The sequence below is a fragment of the Ornithodoros turicata genome, unplaced genomic scaffold (genome assembly GCF_037126465.1).
Source record: "Ornithodoros turicata isolate Travis unplaced genomic scaffold, ASM3712646v1 Chromosome24, whole genome shotgun sequence".
Classification (NCBI taxonomy): domain Eukaryota; kingdom Metazoa; phylum Arthropoda; class Arachnida; order Ixodida; family Argasidae; genus Ornithodoros; species Ornithodoros turicata.
In genome coordinates this window covers 1,553,263-1,562,088 of record NW_026999345.1, presented here as the reverse complement: position 1 = coordinate 1,562,088, position 8,826 = coordinate 1,553,263, and positions in this window count along the sequence as shown.

The window sequence follows — 8,826 nt, the reverse complement described above, 5'->3', positions numbered from 1 at the left end:
ATCCTGTTAAATCTTCTAGCAATCGCTGGGACAGTTCCAACGTGCCTCCGCAACACCTGGACGACTTTCGTCCCGAAGAAGCCGGAGGCCATCCTACCGCAGGATTTTCGGCCTATAACGATCGCCTCAGTAATTCTACGGCTCTTTCACCGAATCCTGGCGAAGAGGTTGACCACGCACCTGCAGCTAGATTATAGGCAACGCGCCTTCATCCCAGCAGACGAATGTGCGGAAAACATCGTCCCCCTTAAAACAACCTTACATGAGGCGAAAACAGCGGGAAAATGCCTCTTTCTGGCAATCTCCGACCTCACGAAGGCGTTCGACCGCGTGACTCATGACGCCATCATCGCCGCTGCGACTGAGGCCAGGCTTTCCGAAGATTTCGTGGCTACCTGAAAGACTTATACAGGGACGCACCCACCCTGCTAAAGATTGGTACCTCAACAACCACAATTACTGCCGACCACTGGAGTACGCCAGGGATATCCATTATCACGAGTGTTATTCAAACTTGTGTTGAATGGCTTCTTAAAGAAGGGAGGTGGTGGAGTTGGCTTCAACGTAGGGGACCAGTGCCTAGACGCGATGGCTTTCGCGGACGATTGAATCATCGTGGCGTCATCCCTCGTGGGATTACAACACCGCCTCGACGAAGCAGCAAGTTATCTCTATCACAGGGGGTTAGACATCAACCCACAGAAATCATTCACCATCTCCATGATTTATGCAGGAAAAGAGAAGAAGGTGAAGATTGACACGTCGAAGAAGTTTAGCATTGGGGGACACCGAATCCCCTCTGCGGGCCCAGAATTCACATGGCGATATCTCGGCGTGCCCTTCTCCTTCTCGGGTCGTCCTGTTCCCCCTGCCCGCGACATCGAAGAGTTACTACAGCGCATCCAACGTGGCCCACTTAAGCCCCAAAAGCGGTAGGTGATATTGCGGTACTATCTGATTCCGCGACTTCACTACCGTTTAGTGTTCGGCTATTGGTCCCGCAAGATCCTTGATAGACTTGACGTCAATGTCAGGAGCTCCGTCCGTAAACGGCTCAGGTTACCTCAGGATGCTCCCTTGCCCTTCTTCCATACCCCAGTCCCCCATGGAGGGCTGGGCATTCCTTCGTTCAGGACAAGCATCCGTACAATGCAGAGAGCCCGATTGCTAGGGCTCAGGGACTCTACCCACCCTATAGTGGGGCAGGTCATGGCGATGAGATGCATGTCTGGTGCACTGGAGAAGGCAGTGGCGGGATTCACGCACGAGGGGCGGCTGCTTCGTTCGGCGGAAGCAGTCAATAAGTTCTGGGCACGGAGACTGTATGCCTCAAATGACGGGAAGGCCCTAGAAGATGCCCCCCTCGTACCCCATGCACACACCTGGATAGGCGAGGGCACGCGTGTGCCGCAAGGCCGCCAATACATTGATGCGATGAAACGGAGGATTAATGCCATCCCATGCAGAACCCGATCTGGCAGAGGACTACCGTCCGAGCGCTCCTGTAGAGCAGGGTGCCAGTCCGTCGAGACACTGGCACACATTCTGCAGACTTGCCATCGAACTCACGGAGTCAGGACACGTCGTCATCATAATGTTGTCAAGTTTGTGAATAAGAGGCTTCGGGAGGTTGGGTGGACGGTCACTATGGAGCCTGTGTACAGATTGACCGTCGGCAGCGTCAAACCTGACATGATCGCTGTGAGGGACGGGCAGACTGCTATCCTGGACGCACAGATCGTCGGCACGGGGATAGCACTCGAACTCGCCCATGCCCACAAAACTTTAAAGTATAGCGGACCCGACTTCTGGCAACAAGTATGCAGCACTGGCCCAGACCCGCTGGTATCCATATCACGTTATCGTTTCGAGGCATCTGCGCCAAAGCCAGCGCAGATACCCTGACCGACCTGGGCCTGAGCAAGCGTGATATCACAAATGACCTTACAAGGAGGAGTACGGTGTTACCGAATCTTCGGACGGATGACAACAGTGCAACCACGCTGATGAAGTAGGTGGGGGCCCCCACGGCACGCGGATTGAGCTGCGACTGTAATTTATTTTTACGCAGCGGTGTTTCGGGTACTTCTTCCCTGCAAAAAAAAGGGAAAGCTAAATGCCACAAAGGACGACCAAGTATAATACCCACCATGTGTTCAAAGTACAATCCATTCAAAGACGAGTGATACGCGGCAGTAAGAATAATCTGCTTTCTGCTCTGACTGGAGCGAACAATGGCGGTATTTGGGTGTCCACTTCAGTGTTCAAGGAATTGGAATTCAACCGGATCGTGGTCTGGGACTAATGATTTAACGTCTAACCTCAGCGCCACTGAAGCCGCAGCAGAGACTGCTAATATTAAAGCAATTTCTGCTGCCAAGGCTGTATCACTCCCTAACCTTCGGCCGGCTTTCCAAAGGATTACTGCGAAGCCTGGACTTGCGCATCCGAGCAGCAACACGGAACTGGTTGAAGTTACCTCATGATGTGCCGGTGCCATTTTTTCATGCGGCTATTCCAGATGGCGGTCTCGGTATTCCGTCGATGGAGTTATTAATACCCCGGCTCCGTCTGCAGAGACTGGAGCGAATGAAATCTTCTGGCGTTCTCGCTTTCCGCGAGGCAGTGGCGACGTCGCGGATGCAGGTGGAGCTGCGAAGGGCCCAGGAGTTGGCTAGAGGAGATGGCGTGGACCTGCATAGAACGAAAGACATGAAGATATTCTGGGCTCGCCGGCTGTACCACTCTTGTGACGGCGCTGCTCTTCGTGATGCTGCCAAGGTCCCGACGGCCTACTCTTGGGTGGCTGACGGCTCCAAACTTATGAGGGGCTTGGCGTACGTGGATGCCATAAGGATCCGGGACAATGCCATCCCGACCCGATCCCGTACAGCCAGAGGTCAGGACCAGGTCAGGGCCTGCAGGGCAGGTTGCCTTCTGCCTGGATCCAGGACACTCGTCTCGGAGAGCCTAGGACATGTGCTGCAGAAATGTCATAGGACACACGGCCTGCGTGTGCAGCGGCACGATAACGTCCTAGGTTATGTTTGTGATCGTCTCCGCCAGGCGGGATGGGATACTACGAGGGAGCCCGCCATTGCCACAGCTGAAGGAACCCGGAAGCCAGACATCGTCGGATTCCGAGCAGACACCTCCATCATCGTTGACGTTCAAATTATCTCCGGAACCCGTGACCTCGCCCTGGCCCATGCGGACAAGGTCAACTATTATACCAAGCCCGAGGTGATGGCCTTTGCCCAAGGACCTTGTCCTACTCCTCCAGAGGTCACGTCGGCTACATTGAGCTACCGGGGAGTGTGGAGCAGGGAGTCAGCAGCCGATCTACTGCACCTAGGGTTGAAGAGGAACGACATCAAGATGATGACTGTCAGAACTATGGAGGCTTCGTCACGAATCTGGAGGACCTTCATGAGGAGCACACAGCGAGCGCCAGCAGTCCCCCATCGTGGGCCACAAAGAGAGCACCTTGGATCTCGCCGACAATGTCTCCACAATCGTTAGGAATCAGTGCTATTTTATTATTTTTTTTTTCTTTTGGGTGCTACCTACCCTATTTGGTATAAATAAAAGAAAAATAGCTAAATGCCACAAAGGACGACCAAGTATAATACCCACCATGTGTTCAAAGTACAATTCATTCAAAGACGAGTGATATGAGCCAGTAAGAATAATCTGCTTTCGGTAGCTAAATGCAACAAAGGACGACCAAGTATAATACCCACTATGTGTTTGAAATACAATCCATTCAAAGTCGAGTCATAGGCGGAAGTAAGAATAATCTGCTTTCCCTGGCCCCTAGGGCTAGGCGAGCTGACGGTTTTTTTCTTGAACTTGAAGCATTCCTAACCCAGTGTATCCGCAACCCCACCTCCTCGTGGTAGGGGCCGGGCCCATCCTTGTGGTGGGGCTAACGGGGGCTCTGCGGTACACTCCCCCTTAGCTCGCTATGAAGTGGCCGGGGGAAAATTTGCGTTGGGTCAGAGCAGACGAACCTAATATTTTCTACACATCAGCAAGTTGCTGTTGCTCTCAACTGGAACCCACCCAACACTCGGTTTACAATGTTCAGGTGTTCTTGCGGCAGGGACTTTACCACGAAGCGTGGGCGCGGAGTCCACATGACGCATGCAGGTCATCTGCCAGCGCAGGAACCTGAGAGTAGGGACTCGGGCCCTACCGTGGCCGAGGGTCCCGTGGTTGTTGAGGTCCTTTCTCATGTGTGTCTCTTATGTCAGAGGGGATTTTCGACAGCAACTGGTCTGGGTCTGCACAGGAAAGCAGCTCATCCGGAGGCGGTGAACGCCGAAATTAGAACTGAAAGATTGAGACCAAGATGGACGATCGAAGAATCACGTCGTCTGGCACGTCATGAACTTCGCTTGAAAGCAGCTGGTGTGAGATTTATTAACCAGGAACTGGCTAATTACTTTCCAGGTGCACTCAGGAAAGCATAAAATCCCGTCGGAAGTATGAAACTTACCGATCGTTGCTCCAGGAACTGGCGGATCACGATGCCCAGGTTCATATGGTTCCCCAGGACGTGGCTTTAGGGGAGCCTGATGTTGTAAATGGTCTGCTACCTCTGACGGAGGATGATACCCCGAGTGGTCAAGAACAGGAAGCGATGCACACCGTTCGAGTGAGTTCGACGGAAGAGATTCGTGTTGTGCTAAGGGAACGAACAGAAAGAAGCCCACCTGTTGGGTGTCAGGGTCATAGACTCTGGGACATTATATGGTTGGCGGTGGAAGGCCATGACTCCGGGCCCTCGTTGAACGATTATCTACTCGAAGTCTTCTTCAGAGATCCCGCCCCCTGGAACACCAGTCGCCCTCCTGGTGACCGTCCAGGCCCTAGAGTCACCAGGCGTAAGGAGAAGAAGCGTGCCTATGCAATGACTCAGGAGTTATTCAAGAAGCGGCAAGCTGAGTGCATTAGGCGAGTGCATTAGGCGATAGGCCGAGTGATGTGGCGGTAGAGGATCAGACCGTCATTCTGGATGAATGGAAGAGAGTAATGGAAATGAGTACCAATGCTGGAACTGGTCAGACTGAGTGCGTCACGTCCGGCCGAACGATTGATCCTTTTGGACCGATCTCGGCTCAAGAGATCCGCCAGGTGTATACGAACTTTTGGAGTGCTCCAGGTCCGGAGGGCCTCACCCCTGGCGAGCTTAGGAAAACGCCAATGATCATTCTTGAGACAATCGTCGATCTGATTATGTTATACGGCAAGCCCCCAGTGTGCTTGCTGGGGGCTAGGACAATTTTCATCCCTAAAAGCCCCGGAGCCAAGTAAGCAAAGGACTTCCGCCCTATAACTGTGGCCCCAATACTATTAAGACTTTTTCATAAGGTGCTGGCGCGGCGTCTCTCCGCGGCTGTGGATTTCGACGTTCGGCAGCGTGCTTTCCAGCCTATTGATGGCTGTGCTGAGAACATTATGGTGCTGGCGACTGTTCTCCACGAGGCAAGGTCCAAATGTAGACCATTGTATATGGCTAGTGTTGATTTAAGAAGAGCCTTCGATAGTGTCTCATTGTGGGCAATTCTGGAAGCGGGACGATCGCGCGGACTTTCTCCAGGATTTTTGGGTTACCTAGAGTACTCATATCAGAATAGTACGAGCGTGCTGAGTTTCGGAGGTATTACCGCTCTGGCCAAGCCCGCAGAGGAGTTCGACAGGGTGATCCCCTTTCCCCGCTGCTTTTTAATCTGGTACTGGACTCGTTCCTCGCCAGCGGGAAAGGGGATGTTGCCTTCAGGAGTGGCACCTTGGTGGTCGGCTCCCTAGCTTTCGCAGATGATATTTGCCTCTACTCCGGATGGTCTGCAGGAGCGTTTGGTGGCAGCAACCGCTTTCTTCGAGAGTAGAGGCCTGGAGATTAATGTCTCGAAGTCTTCTGCACTTTCACTCGTTCCGCCTGGTCGTGAAGCGAAGACGAAGGTTCTGGATACGATCTTTCAAGTGAATGGAGTCAACTTGCCGACAATGGGTACCGCCAACACGTGGCGTTATTTAGGAGTTCAGTATTCTACAACTGGCCTCGTTAAGCCACTGCCACTTGTTCAAGAGGTTGGAGCCATGCTTGATCGCCTACGAAAGGCCCCTCTGAAGCCGCAGCAGCGACTGGTGGCCCTGCGAGGATATCTGCTGCCTCGACTTTATCATCGTTTGGTGTTAGGCCCGTGGAAAATAGCCTTGCTCATGAAGATAGACACTGCTGTGCGAGCCTCCGTCCGCAGGTGGCTCCGTCTGCCACATGATGTGCCTTTGGGCTACTTCTATGCCCCTGTTGGTGAAGGAGGGTTAGGGATTCCCTGTTTACGGACTGTTATACCCTACTTCACTCATGATCGGATCTCCAGAATGGAAGATTCGGCGGTGGAACTGGTCAGGAACATCACCCTGTGCAAGCTGGTGAAGGATATCATTACACATGCAAAACACTGCATGTTGTACAAAGGAAGGTGTTTGTCTTCAAAGCAGAGTGCAACCTCCTTTTGGTCGGCGGCTCTTCATTCGTCGAACGACGGGAAGCCCTTGAAGGATTCCAAGAATGTCCCTGCAGCTCAGAGATATGTTAGAGGGCACTAAGCTCCTGCCAGGGAGAGAATTCATCGATATCATTCATCGATATCAACAAGCTTCGAATTAATGCCCTCCCTACTCTCGCGAGAATGAAGAGAGGTAGGGAAACGTCGACCTTGTGCCGGGAGGGCTGCGACAAGAACGAGACGCTCTCCCACGTTCTGCAGCAATGTCTCAGGACTCACCAGGTTCGGATGAAGAGGCATAATAATCTCGTGAAATATGTCTCTCATCGTTTGCTTCAGCTTGAATGGCATGTGAAGGTTGAGCCAAGGGTGAAAACCTCTACCGGTCAAGTCTACGTCCCGGACATCGTCGGTTATAAGGATGACACCACAGTGATCATCGACGGTCAAGTAGTGGGGTGTGGACTACCCAGTGAGTACGCGCATATTAGCAAAGTCCGCGACTACACCGTGCCCGGTCTTCTGGAGTCGGTTTGTGAGGGTCGTGCGGGGGCCCCTAATATAACCACAATAACAATAAACTATTGTGGCGTTTGGTCGAAATCAAGTGCTGACTGTCTGCTGGACCTTGGCCTGAACAAACAAGACTTGAAACTTTTAACAGTGAGGTGCTTGCAGGGCGGTGTTCGCTGTTTTAAAGTGTTCAATAGGACCACGTCTGTAGTCCGCTTTCACCGCGATGTACACTGATGTGTTGGGTGGATGCAGTGGTTTTTTTGTTATCTCACTGTTATTTGGGTTTCGCTTCCCTGTGCAGGTGTACATAAGAGAGTCATAATAAAGAACAAACAGCTAAATGCCACAAAGGACGACCAAGTATGATACCCACCATGTCTTTGAAATACAATCCATAGAAAGACGAGTGATAGGCGAAAGTAAGAATAATCTGCTTTCGGTAGCTAAACGCCACAAAGGACGACTAAGTATAATACCCACCATGTGTTCGAAATACAATCCATTCAAAGACGACTGATACGCTGCAGTAAGAATAATCTACTTTCTGTATAATCTGCTGGCCCCTAGGGCTCGGCGATCCTGTTCGTGTCTCTCCTTGTGAGTGGCGTTGCGTTCAGAGGAACCGTGCTCGTGCTGCCGCAACCCCACCTCCACGTGGTAGGGACTGGGACCCACCCTAGGGTGGGTGCTGACGGGGCTCTGCGGCACACACCCCCTCGACTTCGTAGCATTGTTAGCTGCGAGTGCGAGGGACAATTTGGCTGAGCATTGGGTTCAACAGTTCTAAGCATAAGCTGTGGCGAGTCGCCCCCGCTCTCAGCCTGAACCCGCCCTTCTTGTTACGATGTTCCAGTGCTCGTGTTGTCGCCAGTTTACCACAAGACGTGGACTCAGTGTACATATTGCTCATTCGGGTCATGTTCGACCCACCAATGTTGAACAGCTGAACGCGCAGCCAGGCCAAGATGTCCTGGTACGGCACGCTGGGCCGAGTCTTCAGAGAGTGTCACAGGTGATGCCAGATACTCAAGAACTGGCAAACAGTCATGGAAATAAGCATATCCCAATTGGTCCAGAAAGGACGGCACCTCAGATGTTTCAGTGCGTGAATTGCTTGAGGACCTTCACTACCAATACTCGGTTGGGTGTACATCGTAGAAGAGCTCACCTCGATATTGTCAATCTGGAGGTGCAGACGGAGAGGACGAGGCCGAGGTTGTCGGTTGAAGAGGAAAGACGTTTGGCAAGACAGGAGGTCCGCTTGCGACAACTTGGCGTCCGCTTCATCAGTCAACAATTATGGAAACTCTTTCCAGAAAGGTCACTGGATAGCATCAAGTAGCATCGAAAGCAAGCCACGTATAGGACCCTGCAGGAGATGCTCGAGGAGGAAGTTGAGCCCACGGTTGAGGATCAGGAGGCTGGGCCTAGCAACGATCGTGATATAGTGACCGATATCCGATGGGGATGTCCTTGAAGATGTCTCGCGTCCCTTTCATACCCCCCTTCTTCGGAGGAGGATCTGCGGTCTGCAATTCGGGTGCCTCTTGAAAAGAGTCCACCTTCTACCCATCAAGGTGGTCGTCTCTGGGACATTGCCAATATAGCTCTACTGGGCCACGACTTCTGCGGTCCCTTGAATGACTATGTACGGGATTTGTTCTTTCGTGACAGTCCGCCAGGCTTCCGAGCGTATAGAGGTTCTTCACATTCCCAAGCGCCGTTGAGTCGACAGAAACAAGACGATTATGCGAAGACCCAGTCCCTCTTTCGACGAAGACAAGCTGACTGT